Source organism: Bos grunniens, chromosome 12 (genome assembly GCF_055505025.1).
Source record: "Bos grunniens cultivar Pamir isolate PY7600 chromosome 12, Bosgru_T2T1.0, whole genome shotgun sequence".
Taxonomy (NCBI): domain Eukaryota; kingdom Metazoa; phylum Chordata; class Mammalia; order Artiodactyla; family Bovidae; genus Bos; species Bos grunniens.
This window is the reverse complement of record NC_141176.1, coordinates 18,817,675-18,841,315: the sequence shown is the minus strand read 5'-3', so window position 1 is coordinate 18,841,315 and position 23,641 is coordinate 18,817,675. Positions and strand designations below refer to the sequence as shown.

General features: G+C 43.6%; 1 long non-coding RNA gene across 4 annotated transcripts in view; it reads left to right on the top strand.

Annotated features, from left to right (window-relative positions):
- LOC147361455 (uncharacterized) overlaps positions 1 to 23,641 on the top strand; it is a 156,154-nt gene that overhangs the window by 102,505 nt on the left and 30,008 nt on the right. For 2 of the 4 annotated variants that reach the window (XR_015137928.1, XR_015137932.1), the window contains exon 3: positions 13,083 to 13,525. The exons of the other annotated variants lie outside the window; for them this stretch is intronic. This is a non-coding gene — a long non-coding RNA (uncharacterized LOC147361455). Of the gene's footprint in view, positions 1 to 13,082; positions 13,526 to 23,641 lie in introns of those variants that run through there. 4 annotated transcript variants of the gene reach the window in all.

Below are 23,641 nucleotides of genomic sequence, written 5' to 3'. Positions count from 1 at the left end.
AGAAATGTTAAGTGTTTGAACAGGGAAGACAGAGCAATGGATACATTCAATGGATATGTGAGCTGAATCAACAGAGCTGGTGATTCATTCGATATGGGTGGGGGTGATATTTGATATGGGAGGGTAGGTGAGGGGTCAAGGACGGGACTGGATGATTAGCTGGATGGATGGTGGGAGACGATGGAGGAGGAACAGACTAGTAAGAAAAAAATCCAAGGGAAACTGGATTTTTTTCTGGGTGAAGATATCCTATACCGATTTCCCTTCCTCTCTCTCTCTCTCTCTGTCTCTCTCTCTCTCTCTGTCTCCCTCTCCAGTATCTTCATTCCCACCCCCCTCCACCCCACAAAGAAAAGAGAATTTCTGAAAGTCCTTTTTTGATTCCCCAAAAGAAAATTATTATCTCAATGAGCCAGAAAGACAGGTCCAGAAAAAGCCTGTTGTGCAGGCTTTTCCACTCCTGATTGTAAATGGCACTCTAATCTCACCCTTTGTAGGAACCATGATGGTGATCTGCTTCTCCATTTAATGGCCTGCCAGCCTGTCTTTTCCTTGTTATGTCCTATATTGTGAGCTTCCTGAAGGTCAGGGTAGCGTTCATTTTTTTTTTTTTTTGGTCTCCCTCCATCTAAATAGAGCGTGGCATTTAGTAGGTAACAATAATTATTTGTTGAATTGAATGATATGAATGCTGGCTACAATGAACTTGGGTTCTTTTATGCTTGCCTAGACTTTACATGATCTTCCTAAGCACTGTGTATTTCTGCGTGTGGCTCCTTTTAAGGAAGGGGTGTGTCTATCTTTCCAACCACTGCCTCTCCAATCCTGATATATGGTTAAGTTCAAAAATACTTGTTCAAGAGCGGTGGTTGCCAGATGGGAGGAGGGTTGGGGATGAGTCAAACATGAAAAGGGTTTTAGGAGATACAAGTTTCCAGTTGCAAACTAAATAAATCACGGGGATATAAAGTATGGCATGGTGACAAGGGTCAATGAGAGTGGAGAGCGTACTTGAAAGTTGCCGAGACAGTAAGTCCTCAAAGTTAACTTTGTGCGGTGACAGGTGGTAACTAGACGTACTGTGGCAAACATTTCACAATATCCACAAATATAAAACCTATACGTGGTATACCTGAAACCAATATAATGTTATATGCCAGTTAGACCTCAGTAAATTTGTTTTTTTTTTTAATACTTGCTCCATTTTTTAAAAGAAGAGGGCAAAGTTATTAAAAACCTCCAAAAGCATTCTGCATATTACGCGGGTAAGGGAACGACAACACCAACGAAGTATGCCACTGATGAAACTGAAGAGCCTCAGAAGTACTGCTGAGGTTTATTTTATATGTTTAATTGATTTATTTATTTTTTGGCTGCACTGTGAGACATGTGGGATCTTAACTTCCCAACCCGGGACAGAACTGATGCTCTGAAATGAGGAGTCTTAACCACTGGACTGCCAGGCAAGTTCCCACTATGGTTCATTATACAGTCGAGTGTTTTTACCCATAGGCTGACCATCTTTCGATTAGATGAGTTTGATTCAGATATTAGACCCTAAATTAATTTTCACAGTCAACAAGAATGGACAAATTTGACATTTTGATTCTCAAACTAGAAAGGATGGTGGCTTTTCTTCATTGGTTTTCAATGATGTTCTGCAGAGTCTTTGGGGTTTCTTGGAAATCTTGAGCAAGCCAGTTGGGTGGGGCTCTGACCTGTTACTTCTGCCTTCACACAGTGTACCTCATCTGTATTTATTTTTCTTAAGTACCTGTAAAATTTCCTTTGAAGAACAAGTTCAATGACTTTAAAGAAAAAAGAAAACCAAAATCCACCATCAGATAACAACCTAACACTGTTCTCAAATAATGATAATATTCCTACATGTAAATTTCTTGCCTGAGAAGTGATGGTAGCATCTGCTTATCTTTGGGAAACAACAGCTTAGTGTCCTAGAAAGTACACAAATCATTATCAGTTCAAACATCAGAAAGTTACAGATGTGCTTGTAAAATGCACATTTCTAACCATTGCATTTTTTCTTTTTTTTAACTTGTCTGTTTTCTGGTGTAGGCTTCCCAATGGCTTGCCTCTTTTCTTGTGTCTACTTTCCATTGTGAACTCTTTGAGAGCAGTAGCAATAACTTTGGTTTCTTTTGAGGTTAGCACAGTGCCGAGCACAATAAAGTTATACTGAATAAATAAACGGATGTTTGGGTGCATGAACGGATGGATGGACTAGTAGAAGAGTGACTGTAACGGAACACAAATGCCTGAGACTTGGTAACTTTTTTCTAATCCTGTCTCAGCAATCCTGTTTGGTAAGACCATGAATAAATTGATTTTGTATCTCATTATACTAAATATAAAAATTAAAAATAGAGTGTGTTTTGCAAATTAAGGATAATGAGTCACTGTTTCTTGGGAATAGAGAGTGCATGAACAAATTAATTACAAAGTCTTATGTTATTATCATTATAATGTTAATTATAAGATGTAGCTGCTGTTGATGAAACTAACCCAGGAAAGAAAGGTTATATGAGCAGTTGGTTCACATTTTGGGCCAATATTCTGGTGAACAAAATTATTGTTTATGACACAGAGGACCTCAGACCAAAGTTTGACAGAATATAGGCTGTATTGGGTTTCTGCAGATTCAGTAACAGCAATGACCTAGTAGCCAAAGGAGACATTGAAAACCAAGGCAGATTTGAAGAGGAAGAGCCAACAGTTGTGAAGGGTAAAGATTTCCATCTCTTGTCAACTGCTATGCTGGATGAATGTACGTCTGTATGAATAAATTTAGTAGAACTTATTAAGTTGTTTTCCTGTGCAAGAGCTAGTGCTGAAGGAAATGAGAGATGAGTTACTAAGTCAGGGGAGACGAGACATAAACATATAACAAAGGAAGTATGAAGGCCACAAGAGAAATAGTGTTCAGTGGGATGAGAATTCATGGGGAGGAGAGTAATCTTACTCTAAATATTGCTTATTACTTGGATTACTTATGCCTTGGTTTTCAAATAAAATAAAACCTTTCATCTTCTCAATAGAGCCGTTAGAATAAATAAATTTGTAGAGAGTATTTCTGGCAAAGGTATGCATTCCCCAAAGAAGGAGGCCATTTTCATACACAACTGTGTTTGTTCGTTGGGACAGCCGGCTCCATTTCGCTTCCATCATGTCATGAAGGCTCTTGACATTGCAAAGTTGTCCCTGATTCTGGGTCAAAATTGAATCATCAGATTGACTGACCTCGTCACACCATGTGTTTTGAATTAAAAAATTTGTGTGTGCATGTGTGTGTGTGTGTGTGTTTAGCACATGAAAACGAGGACTCCCCAGGCCCCACATTCTTTGTTATTCCTACATTTACCAATGTTTTCACAATTCTGTGAAAACAACGTATCTCTAATATATTCAAAGTACTCATTTTTACAAGGCAGGATATTAATATAATCCAGAAAGACTAAGAATAAGTTGATATGTGTACTCCTCCAAAAAACAACAATAACTTTTGACCTTCATGCAAATCTTTCAATTTGAAGGGGTTAGTTCAGTTTTCAATTTAGAAAAAAAGAATAGATGACAGATCTAAAAGAAAGTTTGAAGAAAAAGAGACATATATAATCTCATCCTAACTTAATACACGATTTTTTATTTTCATATCCACACATTATTTTTTTTTTCATGTCATTACCTTCCACTTATTTTTTTCTTCATGTCATTACCTTCCACTCATTCCTAACTCACCCTACTTGATTCTTCTTCCACCGGGCCACCAAAATTGCTCCTATCAAGTCACCAACGGCCTCAGCGACTTGCTTTCAGTCCTCGTTTGCCTGATCTGCCAAGAGCCTTCAGCACAGTCAAGGCCCCGTCTCTTTCTTCCTTATTCTCTGTGTTCCAACACTTTGGGTTGACTGACTTTGGGTCCACTGTGTTCTTTTCTGTTAATGGTTTCTGCCCTCTGTGTTCTCTGTTCTGTTTTACTTAGAACTCCTACTATCAGATCTCCTGGATTAATTCTCTAGTTTTCTTACCTTTAATGTCTGATTTCCTGTCCCTTTTCATGGCTGGGATATTCTCTTATCTCTCTGAGGATATTGATGATTTTTTTTTTTTTCCTTCTCCAAGCATAGTCTTTGTTTTTTCCAAGTTACTTTTTAACTGAGTATTTATTTTGGTCTTAGTCTTTCAAGATAACGACTGTCCATATGTGTGCTCACTTAGATGTTTCAGTAAGTTTGTAACTGAGAGATTGGGAGCTCTGAGAATGTGGATGGTATTGACAAAGCATTGTGGTTTGCCTGGGACTCCTAAGTTTTAATACTAAATGTCCCTTGAACTAGGGAACCCCTCAGTCCTAGCTAAGGTCACCCCCTGGATGTCAGATCATCTAGAGGGTGAACTGTCTGGAAAGTTCCTAGGGAGCCCAATGTCAGTGTCTTCATTTCCTTTTTCGGTGAGTTGGCAGATTCCCCAAAACATACTATTCCAATTTCCTGCATGGAGGTCAAAGCCCTGCCTTCGAACATTCTTGGACTTTAGTTGAGGGAGTGCAGCAGGGATTGTCAGCTTCCAATATGAAAATAGCCTCTTAATCTCACTTCAGCTGTGTCTGGATTTTCCTGTTCACTGTTTACTGAGTGCTTGCCATGTGGCAGGCACTGTTTTTAAGCACAGGAGAGGCTACAGAGGATAACACACAAAAATATCTGCCTCTGTGATGCATGTAGGAAAACAGGCAATCAGTTAATTCTTAAAAATTATGATTTGTCAAAAAGAGATAAATGCTTTGAATTAAAAAAAAAAAAAAAAAAAAAAACAGGAGTGAAGGAAAGATAGAGCTAGGGTGAAGTGAAGAGAAAGTCACTCAGTCGTGTTGGACTCTTTGCAACCCCATGGACCGTAGCCCATCCACTGGCAGGCAGGGTCTTTACCACTAGCACCACCTGGGAAACCCCTTATTTTATAAATAGTAGTAGGTATATTGGACACAACTGAGTGACTAATACTCACACATGCATATGAATTTAGGGCTTCCCAGGTGATGCTGAGTAAAGAATCTGTCTGCCAATGCAGGAGACATAAGAGATGCAGGTTTGATCCCTGGGTGGGGAAGATCCCCTGGAGGAGGGGATGGCAACCCACTCCAGTATTCTTGCTTGGAGAACCCCATGGACAGAGAAGCCTGGCAGGCAACTGTCCAGGGAGTCACAAAGAGTCGGACACGGCCGAAGCAACTTAGCACACACACAAACATATGAATTTAAGGCTATTTTAAATAGAGTGATCAGAGAAGATCTTACTGCGAGGATGACATTGAGCAAAGACCTGAGGGGTGTAGGTGGTGCTGGAGGAAGAGCCTCCCAAGCAAAGGGAATGAGCAAGGTCCCCGAGGCAGGAACGTGCCTGATGTCTTTGGGTATGGCTATAGCATGATGTGTGGGCTTCCCTGGTAGCTCAGCTGGTAAAGAATCTGCCTGCAAGGTAGGAAACCCCAGGTCAATTCCTGGGTTGGGAAGAGCCCCTGGAGAAGGGATAGGCTACCCACTCCAGTATTCTTGGGCTTCCCTGGGTGCCTCAGAGGGTAAAGTTCCACCTGCAATACAGGAGACCTGGATTCGCTCTCTGGGTTGAGAAGATCCCCTGGAGGTGGGCTTGGCAACCCACCTCAGTATTTCTGCCTGGAGAATCCCCATGGACAGAGGAGTTGCAAAGAGTCAGACACAACTGAGTGACTAAGCACAGCACAGCATTGCATAGTGTGAAAGGAGGTGACTAGTCATTTTAATTTTTATGTGTAAAATAGACTGCATGGGCTAAGAGAAGAACGAGTAACCCAGTTAGGAAACCATTGTATCACTCCAGTCAAATCATGGTAGTGCCTTGGACCAGGGTCAAACTGTGACCAAATTGCTGCTGAGAAATGGCTAGTTTCCAGATGTTTTCTGGATTCACTAATGGATTGGTTCTGAGGAGACAGCCAAAGGAGGGAATCAAGGATTGACTCCAAGGGTCTTAGTCTGAGCATCTGGAAGAATGGAATTGCTATTTACTGACACGGGGGAGATTATAGGGAAGCAGGTTTGGAAGAGATATCATGAGTTACGTTTTACATGCCATATTTGAGACATCTATGGAATGTATGTGTGGAGTAATAAGTGGCTGTATAAGTCTTGGGTTACGTGGTTCTGCACCCAATTCCAATGTGTGGAGGGGCAGCTCCCCCTGCCCTCCCACATCGTCAAGGAGTGCTGGGGGCGTCAGCTGGATGTACTATAACCCAACTCAATTCAGACCCCATTTTTGCAGAGGTGACTCAGGCCATAAAGAATCTGCCTGCAATGCAGGGTTTGATTCCTGGCTCAGGAAGATCCCCTGGAGAAGGAAATGGCAACCCCATCCAATATTCTTCCCTGGGAAATCCCATGGACAGAGGAGCCTGGTGAGTTACAGTCCAAGGGGTTGCAAAGAGTCGGACATGACTGAGAAATAGCATCAGACTCCACAGGCAAAGAGTTCAATCCCATAAGACCACTTTAGACTTCAGGTACCAATCACAAGTCCAGTTTGGTCCCTGCGCTTCTGACTAACTGGCCATAACTGAGAGGTCCTCATGACCCTGCTGCTGCTGCTGCTGCTGCTAAGTCGCTTCAGTCGTGTCTGACTCTGTGCGACCCCATAGACGGCAGCCCACTAGCCTCCTCTGTCCTTGGGATTCTCCAGGCAAGAATACTAGAGTGGGTTGCCATTTCCTTCTCCAATGCATGAGAGTGAAAAGTGAAAGTGAAGTCGCTCATTCGTGCAGACTCTTAGCGACCCCATGGACTGCAGCCTACCAGGCTCCTCCGTCCATGGGATTTTCCAGGCAAGAGTACTACTTGGGTTCAATTAACTTGCTAGAAAGGCTCACAGAACTCAGAAATCCTGTTTACTCACTAGGTTGCTTGTTTATTATTAAGGATATTAAAGGATATGAATCAATAGCCAGATGAAGAGATACATAAAGGGGACTTTGCTGGCGATCCAGTGGTTAAGACTTCACCTTCCAACACAGTGGGTGAGGGTTCCACCCTGGTGGCCAGTTAGGATCCCATGTGGTTCGTGGGCAAAAAATAAAACAAAACAGAAACAATATTGTAACAAATTCAATAAAGACTTTAAAAATGGTCCCTTAAAAAAAAAGACCTTAAAAAAAAAGAGAGAAAGAGAGAGAGAGAGATACATAGTATAAGTTTCCAAACAGAGGAGCTTCTGTTCTCATGGAGTTTTGGGGCCCAGCACAGTTGCAAGGAGATCCAACCAGTCCATTCTGAAGGAGATCAGCCCTGGGATTTCTTTGGAAGGAATGATGCTAAAGCTGAAACTCCAGTACTTTGGCCACCTCATGCGAAGAGTTGACTCATTGGAAAAAACTCTGATGCTGGGAGGGATTGGGGGCAGGAGGAGAAGGGGACGACAGAGGATGAGATGGCTGGATGGCATCACTGACTGGATGGACGTGAGGATGAGTAAACTCCAGGAGTTGGTGATGGACAGGGAGGCCTGGCGTGCTGTGATTCATGGGGTCGCAAAGAGTCGGACACGACTGAGCGACTGAACTGAACTGAACTGAACAGTGGCACATGGGAGCGTTCTGTTTCCTCAACCTGAAAACTCTCAGAAAACTTATTCTTTTTTGTTTTTTGATGGAGGCTTCATTACATAGGCATGATTAATTAAATCATTGACAATTGGTGATTGATTCAGCCTCCAGCCCTTCTTCATTCCCTGCAGATCAGTCCTAATCCTCTATTTCTGGTTGGTTACCCTGGCAACCAGCATCCATTCTTAGGTGCTTTCCAGAAGTTGCCTCATTAACATAACCCCAGTTGTGGTAGAAAAGCCTTTTGTGTGTGTGTGTGTGTGTGTGTGTGTGTGTGTGTGAATTTCACCTTTATGGCTCTGAAGTGGTTTTAGGGACTGAGCACAAGAGACCAAATATAACAAAAGATGCTCCCACTGCTCTTCCAGCTCAGGAAACTCCACGGGTTTGGGGAGCTGTGAGCCAGGGACTGTGGACAGAGACCAAATAAATATTAAAAATATATTTTGGTCATCTGAAGGACCAAATGCAAATTTCTTATAAATCACAATATTGTAGGTACTCAAGGAAGAGGCTGGAGACATAAATTCCAGGGATGGCATTTAAGGTCATGAGGCTGGGTGAGATTGCCTAGGGAATAATACAGATTGAGCAGTGGACTAAGCATGGAACGTACATCAACATTCAGAGGATGAGGAGATGAGAAGTAACTAGCTCAGGAAATCGAGAAGGAGGGACCAGTTAAGAAGATAGAGAATCAAGGGAGAGAATTATCTAGAAGTCAACTGAAAAAAAAAATGCTTCAAGGAAGAGTGATGAACTGTTGTCAGGTGCTGCTGGAAGAGCCCTCTAGTTCAGAGACACTTTGATCCATTTGGTCCAGAGAGCCTGTGGGGCATATTCTCCTGCACCAAACTGCCAATCATCTACCAGGGTCAGAGGAGGGACAGTCACCGGCTTGAGCAGAATAGGAAAGAATCATGGGAAATGGGATATCAAAGTGCTTCTTAGATTGTCCACACTTCCCTTGTTCCAGTGGCCCCCTCCAGTCATTCCACTTTTAAGTGAATACCACTGATTTCTGAGCCTTAAAAAGTAGCCTCCTTGGGACTTCCCTGGTGGTCCAGTGGTTAAGAATCCACCTGCCAATATGGGGAACATGGGTTCTATCCCTGGTCTGGGGAGATTCCACACGCTGTGGGGGCAACTAAGCCCTTGTGCTACGAGTACTGAAGCCCATGCCCCCTGGATCCTGTGCTCCACGGCAAGGGAAGCCACCACAAAGAGAAGCCTGTGCGCTGCAACTAGAGAAAGCCCTGGAGCAGCAATGAAGACCCAGCCCAGCCAATGATGGATAATACATATAACTTAAAAAAAGAAGCCTCCAATAGACTGATTCATACTTTGCCCCCACTGCCTGTTTAGGAATCTGCTCTCTCTGATGTGCTATGTCATTTACTTCTTGATGATCTACTACTTCCAGACTTCGCTAATAAAATTGCTATTGTCTCCTTTTACTCTGGTCCTTGTGGACTTAAGCCTCTTAAAAAGATCCTTCCACTGTCACTTAGGGAAGGAGTAATAATGGATGCACATATCCAACCCATCTTCTTCACCTGGAAGCTGTGATCACCGTTTTTGATGGTGTGAGGTTGTCAACTATCTGGGCGTATATCATTTACTTAACTGTTCGCCAATTTGGACATTTGGGTTGCTTCCAATGACACATAATACTATGCAGTAAATCTTCTTGCATATAACATTGTTCATGATTAGGATTTTTTTTTTTTTGCTCTGGATCAATTCCCAGAATGTAATAACTGGGTAGAGAGATATTAGAATTTGATACAGTAAAAGGCCGTATAGTGAATAGTTCAAAGCATAGTCTCTGGCGTGTAAGTCAGAGCGCCTTTGTCTAGATACCTGATCTGCCATTTGCTAGCGGTGTGACCTTGGGTAAGTTTCTTAAACTCTGTGTGTTCCAGTGTCCTCATCTGTCAAATAGTAATAATACTAGTAGTATTACTGAGAGGAGAAGGGTAGGTTAACACACGTAACCCCCTGTGACTGATACACAGTAAGTTAAGTCAATAAATATTCTCACTACCATCATTGTGATCACCATCATGACATTGATAAGTATTGCCAAGCTGCTCTTCAAAAGGGGATCAACTTCAATGCCATCAGCAATGTGTAACTGTGCCCATGTAAACACTTCTTTGCCAACCAAACTCAGTAATCATTGTAAAAGGCTCTTAAACAAGACTGTCTTAAACTCCTCTATAGTTTTTGTAATAAAAAAAATGGACTACAGGACTTCATTGTTAGTGTTCCGGTCTATACAAGGAAAATCTTAGCAAATTATGTGCAAATTCTGATACAGGGGCTTCAGATGGGGGAAGTCACATCATACTTGGATTTGACTTGAGCAAAATCAATTATATTCCTGGACAGGAGAAGGAGAAGAGAAAGAGAAAAAAATTTAAACCTATAGTGATTTTTTTCTAACCAATCCACTCAAAGAATATCTGTGAGTTTGAGATGGAAAGTTGAATGTGATTTTCCTCAGTTAGTCTGAGTTTTTTTTTTTCCCCCTAAACTTTTAATCTTGTATTGAAGTATAGACGATTGACAATGTTATAATAGTTTTAGGTGGACAGCAAAGGGACTCAGCCATATATATACAAATATCCATTTCTCCCCCAAACTCCCCTCCCATCCAGGCTGCCACATAACATTGAGCAGAGTTCCCTGTGCTCTGCAGTAGGTCCTTGCTGGATATCCATTTTAAATACAGCAGTGTGTCCATGCCTAACCCAAACTGCCTAACTATCCCATCCCCCTGGCAACCATAAGTTCGTTCTCTGTGAGTCTCTTCCTGTTTTGTAAGTAAATATGCCATTTGTAGTATGAGCATCTCATGTGGATTGTGATTATACAGTTTTAGATCGATTTTCATGCCACATGCCTCCCAGAGCCAAGACAACGTGGTTGGCCACTGTTTTGAGAGCTGCTGTATCAGTGTATTCCTAAGTGATGTTCAAGAAACACTTTGATCATGTGTGAGACTGTCACCACATCCAAAAGTCTGTAGACAAAAATGATGACATCATTTTTGGTCTGTGGCTTAACATTTTTTTTTTTTTTCTGTTTGAGGCTTTTGATATTGAACCAGCTAGGTGATTTTCACTGATGCTATGCTGGCTTTGGATCCAGACACACTTCCTTTCTTTGTTTGCCTGGCAAATTTAAAGCCATCCTTCAAGATTCAGCTCAGGCCAGAAGACTTCGCAGATCCTGTTGACACCTTAAGCCACTGTGTTCAGACCATCACATGCGGACCTCTAGTATAGCAGTTTTGAGTCATATTGTTTGTATGTCTCTCTCCACTGTTCTGTGAGCTTCTCCAAGACAGGGACTGTGTAGTAGCAATTTTTGTACCCCTGTGCTGTGCTGTGCTGTGCTGTGATTAGTCGCTCAGTCATGCCTGACTTTCTGCAACCCCAAGGACTGTAACCCACCAGGCTCCTTTGTCCATGGGGGTTCTCCAGGCAAGAATACTGGAGTGGGTTGCCATGCCCTCCTCCAGGGGATCTTCCCAATCCAGGAATTGAACCTGGGTCTCCTTCATTGCAGGCAGATTCTTTACCAGCTGAGCTACCAAGGAAGCCTAGTGAAATGCCAGGAACATAGGAGACGTTCAATACAAACTCTTGATTGAAGGAATGAGAAATGGAAATTGAGATAGAAGGAGAATCATGTATGGATGTGTCACAACATCCAGGGGAAATGAAAACTCATCAACAAGAGTAGTAGTAACTACTCACTATTAAAGACTAGCGTGGTCCAGTAGCTAGGAATCTGCCTTCCAATGCAGGGGATGTGGGTTTGATCCCTGGTTGGGGAACTAAGACCCCACATACCACCAGGCAACTAAGCCCATGTGCCACAACCAGAGAAGCCCAGGAGCTGCAATGAAGATCCTGAGTCACAGTTAAGACTCAATACAAAAAAAAAAAAAGACTCAATGCAGCCAAATAGACAGATAGATAAATTTTTTTTTTTGAAAAACAGAGACTATCTGTATTCTAAAAGCCCCATATGAATTATAATCTTTCTTGTAAATCATTTAACTTATTTTACAGATGAAGACAAGCCAGTCTCAGAAATTATGTATCTTGTCCAAAGTCCCCTGGCTAGGAAGATGGGAGCAAGGATTTGAACCCAGTTTGGTCCATCACTCTCTCCCAATTCCCTGATTTCATCCTATCAGAGGTAGAAGAGGAATCAAGTGGGATGCTCAGAAAGCAGCCACTGAATTTGGCTATTAGGAGGAACTGGGGACCCTTGCTGGTTTTAAGGGGCATACACCTATCTGTCCAACTTTATTTTGGACCCTGTGTGTCCAACTTTATTTTGGACCCTGGTAATGAAGCTCCTGGTCACAAAGTATGTTGTCAGAACACAGCTCTTCATTAACAGAAGTGCCATTGAGTATCCTTCAAAAGATCATCATGTTCTCAAAAGGAAGCACAAGTTTACTATGGAGATATGGGTCATGATGTTGCTCAAGGGACACAGGCCTGGAACTCAGGGACAACTAGGAAACATGTCCTTGCATCAGGCTGGAAGTGAGCCAGGTGCCTGAACAGAACTTTCTGGAGAGGACTGAGGGTGAGGGAAGAATGCACAGACATGGATGTGTGTGTTTGTGTGTGTATGGGGGGGTGGGGGTGGGGGGAGTTGGAGTGGGCAGGGATGGGTGTCATCCTTTGAGATGAGCGCCCAAGGACTGATGACGGCAGGAAAAGCTGATCTCTGAGCTAGTGAGAATGCATCTCTTTACATAGCACTGGGACAATGACTAAAGTCCACTTGCTTGCCTGATTAAAATATGATGCTGATGCACTGCTAAATGGAAGCTTGCTAAGTGTGAGTCATGATGACAAACCACTGTAACAAGAGATACTGAAACCCTTCCCCTCCTATACTCAAAGTCGTTGCTGGCGATGATGCTTCCAAAATTAAAACTCTCCGCAGTTCTTTTATTTATAACTTTCCTAAATCAAATGTAGCAGGGTGGTCTTGGCCCAACCTGTGTGGAAGTTGGACTGTGGAAACAGAGTGACTCCTTTTGGACCCCCAATAAGTTGTAGGTGATGGAGATGAGGACTTCCTTTTGGCTGAATGGAGAAAGGAGAGGTTGGGGGCTCAGGCACAGAGTTTTTAATGCAGAAAGTATGGACAGGATCCAAGAATTTGCATTTCTAACTAAAAACTTACCAGGTTGTATTGATGTTGCAGATCTAGGTACACTTTTAGAACCATTGATCTAACCATTGCTCTTGACTCCTGAGAACAAATACAGATAAGCTTACCATAAAGATACTGCTTAATCTGTAAAACCCACCAAACTCCAAGAGTTACAAATAAAGTCTTCACGTTAGCCACTACAAAAGAGTCACTCTCTCTCTCACTGTATTTCCAGGTTGAGACAATTTCCAGACAAGAGGTCCTTGAATAGAAGAAGGCCGTGACCACTTACAGAAGGAACATGCAATCGTCTGACGTGTCCTTTGTTGCATATCTTCCTGCAGCTTCTCCAAAGGGTCCTGTGGTCACTTACTAGAAGAAGAAAACATATCTAGTCTAACTGGAACATTAGACACTATCTCTAAGCAACATTAATTTTCAGGGACCCAGAATGCCACTCTCATCTACAGAGTGGAGGCTTATCAGGGCCACGCAACAGATGGAGATTTAACCTACAGTCACCTCACAGTAGACTCCGTAGTTATTGCCCTAGCTTTTTACTGTATTGATATCACAGATTTACTTAGCAGTCTTCAGAATCCCCTCACTGGGTCCCTGACCCATGGAATAAATCTATTCTCATTGGAAAGGTCAGTGAGAAACCTCTGACTCAGTAAATCAAATGCAATGCCTCATCCTTGATAAAACTGAACACATAAATACCATATTATAGACCTGAAATGATATAGGAGTGGGGTTATTTTCACATTCTCATTGGATTGCCCTTTTGGTAGTATTACAAGTGGTAGATTTTGGATCATGACAACAATTTGTTATAAGCTTAATCAGGGAATAATGACAAATTGGAACTGCTCTTCTGGATGTGGTCTCTTCAGGAAAGTGAATATATACATCCCATCCCGTTGAAGCATCCCATCCCATTGAAGCAACTTAGCAGCAGCAGCAACATACATCCCACGGCATCAGAAGGCAGCTGTTGATCTCTATTCCCCCAAACAGAAAATATGTGGAGTCGTTTGCTTTCACCTAGTGACTCCGGGAGATAGTGGAGGGCAGAGGAGCCTGGTGTGTTGTAGTCCACGGGGTCGCAAAGAGTTGGACATGACTTAGCAACTGAACAACGGGGAGGAGGGCAGTATACCTTTCGTGTATTGCCCAGGGACACATCAACTTCCTGTCCTGTGCCTCACAAGTCAGTCTGCAGGGGCTTTGATTATCCCTGTCATCATCTTACAGAAGATCACACCATTTCACCACACTGATGAGATAGACTTCTGGGAGCAGAAAGTTTCTGGAGCTCGATATACTTTGCTATGAATGAGGGGATTGGGAGACAGACAGTCATGAAGATACTAGGCTTGAGAGGCCAGAAGGCTGAGGCAGGATGGGATACCATTACAGGTCAACACCTTGTTGCTACATCTTGTAACCCCTGCCACTAAGGGAAAAGAAAACGCTTAGTGGAAATGTTTGGATTTTGTAGAAAACCTATACCACCTTTGGGTGTTCTGTTTCTGCTCACTACACATTGAAAGACAAGCAGCTTTAAGTAGAGCCGGGGGCAAGAGAATTCTCTCCAGCTGATTGTGATGGCAGAGCAACAAGGCTCCAAGGGTTTGTTTCGAAGTGTCACGTGGAATGAAGCCTGTAGGGAATCTCAAGGGGATTGCCACAGACGCGGTCCCTAAGGCTTTCTAGCAAGTGAAGGCACTGTTCACCTTTGAAAAACATCTCGTGCTTGCTGGTCAGCCCTGTTAAAGACTGATCGTGGGGGACGTCCTTGGTGGTCCAGTGGCTAAAAGACTACATGCTCCCAATGCAGAGGACCCGGGTTTGACCCCTGGTCTGGGAACTAGATCCCACATGCTGCACCTAAGAGTTCCCAGGCTGCAACTAAAAATGCTACATGCTGAAATGAAGACCTAGTGCAGACAAATAAATAAATTTAGAAAAGGAGAAACACTAATAATGGGACAATAGGCAATCGGGTCGTCTTGACTCTTCAGTTATATTTTTTTCTGTATTTTCTTCACTATGGTGTCATGTTCATATTTTAACTATTTTTCCTTTTTTCTCTTCCCATCTCCATGATTTTGAATAGAATAAGTTGGTAGTGGTTGCCTTAACTATTGTGTGTGTGCTCAGTTGCTCAGTCGTGTCCAATTCTCTGTGACCCCGTGGACTGTAGCCCACCAGGCTCCTCTGTCCATGGGGATTCTCCAGGCAAGAATACTGGAGTGGGTTGCCATTTCCTACTCCAGGGGATATTCTGGACCCAGGGATCAAACCCACACCTCCTGGGTCTCCTGCATTGGCAGGCGGATTCTTTTCCACTGAGCCACCTGGGAAACCCCCTTTAATTACCACTAAATCTTTACTCCTTTAATATCTAGTCCATAGGATGTTATCGGTATTCTAGAAAATCACCACAGATATTCCTCTTCTAGAGACAGAAGAGTCCCACTGAGACTTCCAGGTCATGAGCTGGATGCAGTCCCTGATAAGCTTTGGTGTTGCTATCTTTCTGAGGAAGGAGTGAAAGATTGTCCGACTGTGTGAGGGATGGTTACACTTCATCAGGTAGAAGCATTCGGGATGAAGAAGAGTGTCTGTTACTGCTGGATAGCCAAAGGGGTGGACGGTCGTGGGCGTTTGTTATTCCTACAAACAATACCTCAGACTCTGCTCAGTGCAAAGTGCAATACCCAATGCCCAGTGGCTGAAGCAGAACGCCTTCTCTATACCAGCTCTCAGGCCCGTTCTGGAGCCTTGCCCTTGTCTATAGCCGATCACAATTCCAAATGTCCAATGTAATTTTAATAAATTGCTTTTGTACTTACACCCATTTACATAGTTATTTTCTACTGCATCTAGCTGAGAATCCTGTCCAATCTTCTCATTAAAACAACTGCTGGCCACCTTCATAAATTAGGAGGGGGATTTCTTGGGTAATAGTTACAAACCTTCTTGTCACTGTATAGGGCTATCTCCCACTGCATATTAAATAAACTGACATTCTAATTCAAATACTGTTCTCTTGTAAGTTTGGTTTGCATGAATCCAACCTTCTGAGTCTAGTATGCTCTGGTTACATTAATAAAATCCCAGTGACTTTGTGACAGCTGACTATGAGGTTCTGTCTGAGTGGTGGCCTCTGATCTACTAAGATCTCTATCTCTTTCATCTTCAGCCCCCAAATCATGCCATGACTGCCTCCTGGAATTCACATCTCCAGGGTGCATTCACGTCCTTTCTCTCACTTATTCCCCTACAACAAGGCAGGCAGGCATTTTTACCTACAGCCTACAGGTGAACAATGAAAGCTAAGCATGCAACCAGCTGAGGCTTCCCTGGTGGCTCAGTTGGTAAAGAATCCACCTGCATTGCAGGAGACTGCCTGCAATGCAGGTAACCTAGATTCAATCCCTGGGTTGGGAAGATCCCCTGGAGAAGGAAATGGCAACCCACTCCGGTTTTCTTGCTTGGAAAGTCCCACGGACAGAAGAGACTGCCAGGTTACAGGCCATGGGGTCACAAGAGTTGGACACCACTGAGCAACTGAACCACCACCTCCATCATTCAACCAGCTAGAGATAAAAGAACTAAAGAAAAGATACATCAACAAACTAGTAAGAAGAAGATCAGAACCCAGAACTTGGGTCTTTGGATTCATGGATCAGCCTACTGCAGAGGGTGCTTTGCTTCGTTTATCAAATCCAAATCGGGCACAGTAAAGGGGGGGATGCCTGTATATGGAGCTGGTGCCATCCGCGCCCATCAAAAAACACCTGTGGAGATCGCAAGAGCTACTTCAGTGAGTGTGACTTACTTCTAGGTGCCTTGAGCTTCTACACCTTGTGTGCTCTGCTTGTTTCTGTTTCTGCTGTTTTGAGCTCCTGTTCTCTTTGCTCTGGTGTCCTTTGATTCTCATCTTCATGTAACTTTTAGGTTGCCCTTGCCATAGCCAGATTCATACAAAATCAACGCCACGAGCACCAGCACCCTGGGATGATACATTGAGCCCGCTGGGGTGTGGAAGCTTTCACTTTTCAGAACCCGGAGGGTGAAGCACAGAGGCAAGCCGGTTCAAAGAGGTTCTGTGTCTGCTAGTGAGAGACGTTTTCATCTCTTCACAAATGATTTATGCCAAGTAGACAGTAGCAAAAGTATGCAGATCACCACAGGAACAAAAGTCTCATGAAAATAAACCTCTCACTGAAAGGCTCCTTTTCTGAAAGTCTACAGAAAGGGAGCCTAAACCTTTTAGGCTGTTCAGGTACATGCTGTGCACATACATGGTTTTATCCCTTTTGAGTTTGCTTTTAGTTCCCACTCTGACTTTATTCTGGGACCCACCTGTCTTTGAAATTGCCACTTAATTTACATTGCCACCATCTGAAATTTACCAGCAGACCCTACACTACCTACATTATCCTTTCAGAAACTTAGAAGCCCTCAGTATTTTGTAGTTTGCTTTTTACATAGAAAAGCATTTCCAGGTTGTTTTTTTAAAATATTGTCTATACTTTAAAACCAAAATTACCAGGTTTCTATGACGCATAAGGTGTACTGTTAACCTCTAAAGAGAATCAATCAAGATTTTCTAGCAGCTCTTACCCTTGCTGCTTCCTCTCAGTGGCAGTGTTTTTCACTCAGTCATTTATTCAATTGGCATATATTAATCTTCTGCTAAGGTTTCATCCCTATATGAAATGGCATTGTGTCTAAAAAGGAGACATGAGGGGGACTTCCCTAGTGGCCCAGTGGCGAAGACCCCTCACTCCCAATGCAGGAGGCCTGTATTCAATCCCTGGTTGGGAAACTAGATCCCACATGCCACAGCTGAAGAGTTCAAGTGCTTCAGCTAAAGATCCCGAGTGACAAAATGAAGGTCCAAGACCCCACGTGCTGTGACGAGGACCCAGTGCAGCCAAAACAATCAACAAACAAAAATGTATATTTTTTAAAGAGGAGAAAAAATGATGCTTTCTAATTGGGATTTACCACCTTCTTGGGTTGTGAGCCACAACCGGAGCTCACATAGAATACAATGTAATCATATAAACACATCCCCTGTGTGTTCAGAGAAATAAAAATCATCTGTGTTTGCTGGTACATAATCTGTAGGACACACCCTTTCAAGGTAGCTCTAGTGATAAAGAACCTGCCTGGCAACACAAAGAGACGTAAGAGACACAGTTTCAGTCCCTGGCTCGGGAAGATCCCCTGGAGGAGGACATAAAATCCAAGGACAGAGGAGCCTGGTGGGCTACAGTCCATAGGGTCACACAGAGTCGGACACGACTCTGAGCAGCGCACCATCACTGACAACACCCGCTACCCTGCGTTGGCTGCGAGTTCTCTGTCAACCACTGGGGGCCCAGAACTTGACTCAGCTGGCGGCCTCTCCACATCCCTAAGTGCTCCAACTCTCTCCCTTTCAATTGCCACCAGGAAGGCAAACTTCCCAATCACGTGGCAGAAGCTGAGCCAGCCACAGCAGCTCACATCTATGAAATGCTGTATGACCACATATGCTGTCTTTTTTTCCAATCAGAGGGAGGAACTTTCATCTTTCTAAAGAAGAAAGGAACCATTTTTGAGGGGGGATCTATTAAGAATTTTTTTTTTTTGGTAACTTCTGGATGAATTTCTTTTCTAGTTTTACATTAAAGTCTAGTATTTCTCTTAGCAGGAGTTACAGCTTCAATTTAGATAAACTGGCTTCTGGGACACATTAATAACTTGAGTTCTCTGAAACTGACATGAATGGAAGTGGAAAGATTACATATTCACATTTGAGGATTTTAACTACAAGATGTAAACAGAAGACTTATTCGTTTAAATAGAATTTTGATGGGCCCTCGAATGCTTTCCACCAATGTTGTGGGTCATCTGTTACTTTTATTTCTGACCTTATCAACCCATCCTCCTTCCTCTCCTTAAAGTTCAAGTCAAACCAAGGGGTATGTAAACGGGCTGTGGTTGACCACATGAGCCCGAGTTTCTTTTCTATGGTTGACTCATCTGGCAAGGCTAAATCATTTTAGATTCATACAAGAAAGTCTGCTTACTTTTATTGTCTCCTTGAAAATATCAATCAAATTCAGATAGGGCCCTCTGCTGTTAGGCTTTCCTTGCAAATGGCCTCAGCTCTTAGAGGCTGGTATATTCCACCTCGAAGAACCCATAGCACATGCCACAACTTCAATAAAGTGGAAGTCGGTCAGGCAGTCCATTTATCTAATTTATCTGTCTATCCATCTTTCTATCTTCTGCTCAAACATGTATTGTTCACTTAACAAGCCATGCCAAACATAGTGCTGGGCATATAGATATACAGATGAATAACATGGAAACAGAGATACTAGTGTAGTAGGGAGAGAGATGAGGAAACACACTATGGTATGGGCTTCCCTGATGGTTCAGCAGGTAAAGAATCTGCCTGCAATGCAGGAGACACAGGAGACCTGGGTTCGATCCCTGGGTTGGGGAGATCCCTTGGAGAAGGAAATGGCAACACATTCCAGTATTCTTGCCTGAAAAATCCCGTGGACAGAGGAGCCTGGTGGGCTACAATCCACTGGGTCCAAAGAGTCAGACACGACTAAGCATGAGCATGGAAAGTATAGTGTTGGTCTCTGCTTTTAACTCTGTTTTCAGTCTTACATTTTGGTGCCTAGAATAGAGCAGGCACTCAAATCATTATTGAGCAAACTGGTGACAAATCACAGAGGCCAGTGTCGTTGGAGCGAAGTGAACGAGAGAGGGAGAACTGTGGATGAGGGCAGAGAGAAGGGAGGGTGGAACTGGGTGGGTGAGGTGTGGATGGCGTGAGGCTCTGTAGGGGATATAGGGCTATTACTCCAAGAAAGATGGGAAACAATAGAAGAGTTTGGGCAAAGGAGTGTCATGCTCTGACTTCAATTTGGAGTGTCCCTCTGGTTGCTGTGGGGAGAACAGACTGCAGTGAGAGCGGGTGAGAGGCTCCTGCAATAATCCAGAGGGGAGGGGATGTCCCTGGTGGTCCACTGGTTAAGCCTTCACACTGCCAATGCATGGAACACAGGTTTGGTCCTTGGTCAGGCAACTAAGATCCCACATGCTTGGCAGTGCAGCCCAACAATCAGGAAAAAAAAAAAAAGACAGGAAAGAGATGCTGAGGCTTGAACCAGCACTGCAGGAAGTGAGCAGCACTCAAATCTGGAAATGGTTTGACGGTATAGGCGATGGGATTTACTGGTAGATTTGATGTGAGCAGTGAAAGGACGAGAGGAGAGTCAGGATGACTCTAAGCTGTTAGGCCTGAGAATCCAGAAGGATGATGTCCCCCACCCCCAATATCTACCAGCTAACGCCTTACTTTCTTGAGTTTTCTGCCTAAGTGTCTCTTTATCATCAGAGGCCTTCTTTGACCGTGTGTAGCAATCATCAATGCTGTCACACACATTCAGTTCTCTCTTCTTAGGAAGATGGTACGACTGCTCTTTCCACATCCTGTGTAACTCAGGCGTGATCATGTGATTTATCTGGGCCAGTGAAAAGCGAGCAGAGAGGACCTGGATTTCACCATTTTCAGGTGAAATCCTTAGCACTGGTGCCTGCTTCCTCTCCTTTTCTTTAGCCTCTGCCAAAGCAATGTTTGCTTGGGAGCTCTGCTCAGTATTCTGTAATAATCTAAATGGGAAAAGAGTTTGAAAAAGAATACATACATGTATATATGTAACTGAGTCACCTTGCTGTACACCTTAAACTAATACAGCATTGTTAATCAACTATGTTCCAATATAAAATAAAAAAAAAAAGAAATGTTTGCTTGGGCTTGTCTTCAGAGTGAGGAACGTGGAGCTAGGCCCTAGATGACCCTCCATAATCAAGGAGCGTGACTAGAAGCAAATCTTTGTTTTAAAACTAAGATTTTAGGGGGCTGTTTTTTAATTGCAACATAAGCCATCTTATCCTGACTGATACATCACCCTAAATAAAACAGAATTCTCAACCCCTTCCTCAATCCCCCAGCCCTCTTACTTTTACAACATCCTAACAGTATACACAGGCAAAAGGAGAAGGGAGCAGCAGAGGATGAGATGGTTAGATGGCATCACTGATGCGATGGATGAGCAAACTCTGGGAGATAGTAGGGGATAGGGAAGCTTGGCGTGCTGCAGTCGCAAAGAGTCAAACATGACTCAGAGACTGAACAACAGCATAGTATATAATGATTTTCTTTCCTTTGCTTTGCATTCCCACCCCCTTTTATTTGAATGAATGCTCCATGAGGATGGAGACACAGTCTGATGTGTTCACTGCTGTCTCCAGCACTTAGAACAGTGTCTGGCTCACAGCAGGTTGTCAGGCTGCAACCACGGGCCTGCAAGCCCTGTCCTTGCCCAATCACAAGACCAAAGATAGAGCCCAGGGCCAGCAACAGAGACAGCAGTGACTTGATGGACGGGGGACTCACGTGTCTGAAGCAAAGACCTGGGGTGACACTCCACCGAGAAAGATGGTGGGCAGGATATAGCAGTAGTCTTCACTACTGGGGAAGAGGGAGATTACCTCTTATGGGGGTTACCAGGGAAACCAGCAGACTGGTGTGCCTTATTGCCCCATTGCTAAACTATCACAGGGTAGGTAGTGCTGATGTAAAGATTAGAACCATCGCTAGTTGGGGCCAGGGGCAAGTACACAGGCATTTACTGGTTAGGCCCCTGAAGAAGAGGAAAGGTCTATCAAGTGAGTAGGGTAGAGGTGAAGCAGCGACCGGTTGAACAGGAGCTGCTCAGAGAGCGAGAGAACAGCCATCTTGGGTGGCCTGCTCACACAGGTGCTAAGGAAACACTAGTTCTGTGAATGAACAAATGTCTGGCACATCAGGGACCACTTTCCAAAACAGACAGCACAGAAATTGTATCTCCATGGATGCACAGGAGTGTGCCAGCAGAAGGAAATAGACTGGGGAAAGACTTGGCCTGTCCAGGGAACCCTGAGGAGTCCAGCATTGTTAGAATGTGGGTGAGTAAAGACAGCTGTGGAAGGAATTAGGGTTTGGGGAGATGGAGTGAAGGAAGGAAGATGAGACTAGAGAGATAGGCTGGGGGTTTTCCCTGGTGGTCCAGTAGTTAAGAATCCGTTTTCCAATGCAGAGGACACAGGTTTGACCCCTGGTGAGGGAACTAAGATCCCACATGCAGAAGGACAACTAAGGCTGTGCTGCGACTACTGAGCTTAAACCACAACTAGAGAGAAGCCCACGCTCTGCAACAAAACGCTTGCGTGCTACATCTAGGACACAATGCAGCGAAATAAGTAAATAAATATTCTTTAAAAAAAAAAGAGAGAGAGAGGTTGGATCTAGTTTCTGAAGGGCCTTGTATGCCCTCCTAATACACTTGAACTTCATTTTTTGAGCAGCGAAGAATCAATGGAGTTTTTAAATTAGGAAGTGACAAGATCAGTTTTGATTCTGCCTGAACAAATTACTTTCAGGGAGAAATCTCTGCCTAGATAATATTCTCATTTCTCTTTGCCCATTGCAGCTATGTCACCCTTCATCAAATCATTCATTCGTTATTTCCCCCCAACAAATGTTTACTGCTTGTTTATGAACAACGTACTGTGTAAGCGGCATGAAGAACAAACAGGAGTAAAGGACGCTCCTTACTCTAAATGAGCTTTCCTAATCCAGAGTTCAAATCTAGCAACATAAAGGGTGACTACGCAAGCCATGTGAGCAAAATTCTGCACTGGGGTCTCTGGCCCCTGTGACCCTTTCTTTCCATCAACACATCCACTCTGGTTCCACATACGACATTCTCTTAAGTTCACTTCAGAGTTTCACAACCTTCTCTTCCAAAAGAAACCATCATTGTTTCATCATTGCTATCACCATCCTCAACATCATCATATCATCCTCACAAAACAGCAGAAAGTTAGCATTTATCTAACACTTGACAGTTCACAAATCTCTTTGATATACATTACCTCATTTAGCCCTGACAAGAACCCTAAGAAGTATTGTTATCATCACCTTACAAATGAAAAACCAAACCAAAACTAAGCATGCGGTTATGAGAAGTGGCAACTCGTCCAGAATCACATACTCAGAAGGGCCTGAAATCCAGGTCAGGTGAACAGAGAGAAGTAAGAAATGACCCACACCGCACTTGCAGATTTTCTAGCTTCTAGTTTCCCACTTTGTTTCTCCCTCAGGACAACAAATATTTTCTGAGCATCTATGATGTTTCAGACACAGCCTTGGGGCTGCAGAAGGAATGGTAAAAGAAAACACACAGGGTCTCTGCATTCTTGGAACCTAGCAGCGTTTATAGTCTGGCTTTGGGGGAGTGGGATGGGGAAGCAGGGGGAGCTTTCCCTTTTACTGCCACTCCTGACAAACTGGTGAGGGAGGGCTTTCTCCCAATTGGTCCAAGGACAGAACGGGCACCTGCTCACTGTTTCTCCACCTCTGCAGCAGCCCTCTCCTTAGCCAATGTGTTTGTTTCCTCCGGATTAAGCACAAACGTGCTGGATCCTGCTGTTTCTGCACTCTCTCGCTGGCCGCGGACTCTAAGGTGTTCTAACAGTCAGAAGGTGCTCAGAAAGTCTATGTTACTGGTCTCTTTCCTCACCACACTTTCCTTTCTGTGGCCTGAGCTACTTGAGTCTTGGTCACCTCTCAGGGCTGTCTATTGCGCAGGCAAGGGGCGGGGCTCGGTCACCAGGGGTGGAGCTCGGTCACCAAGGGGCGGGGCTCGGTCACCAAGGGGTGGA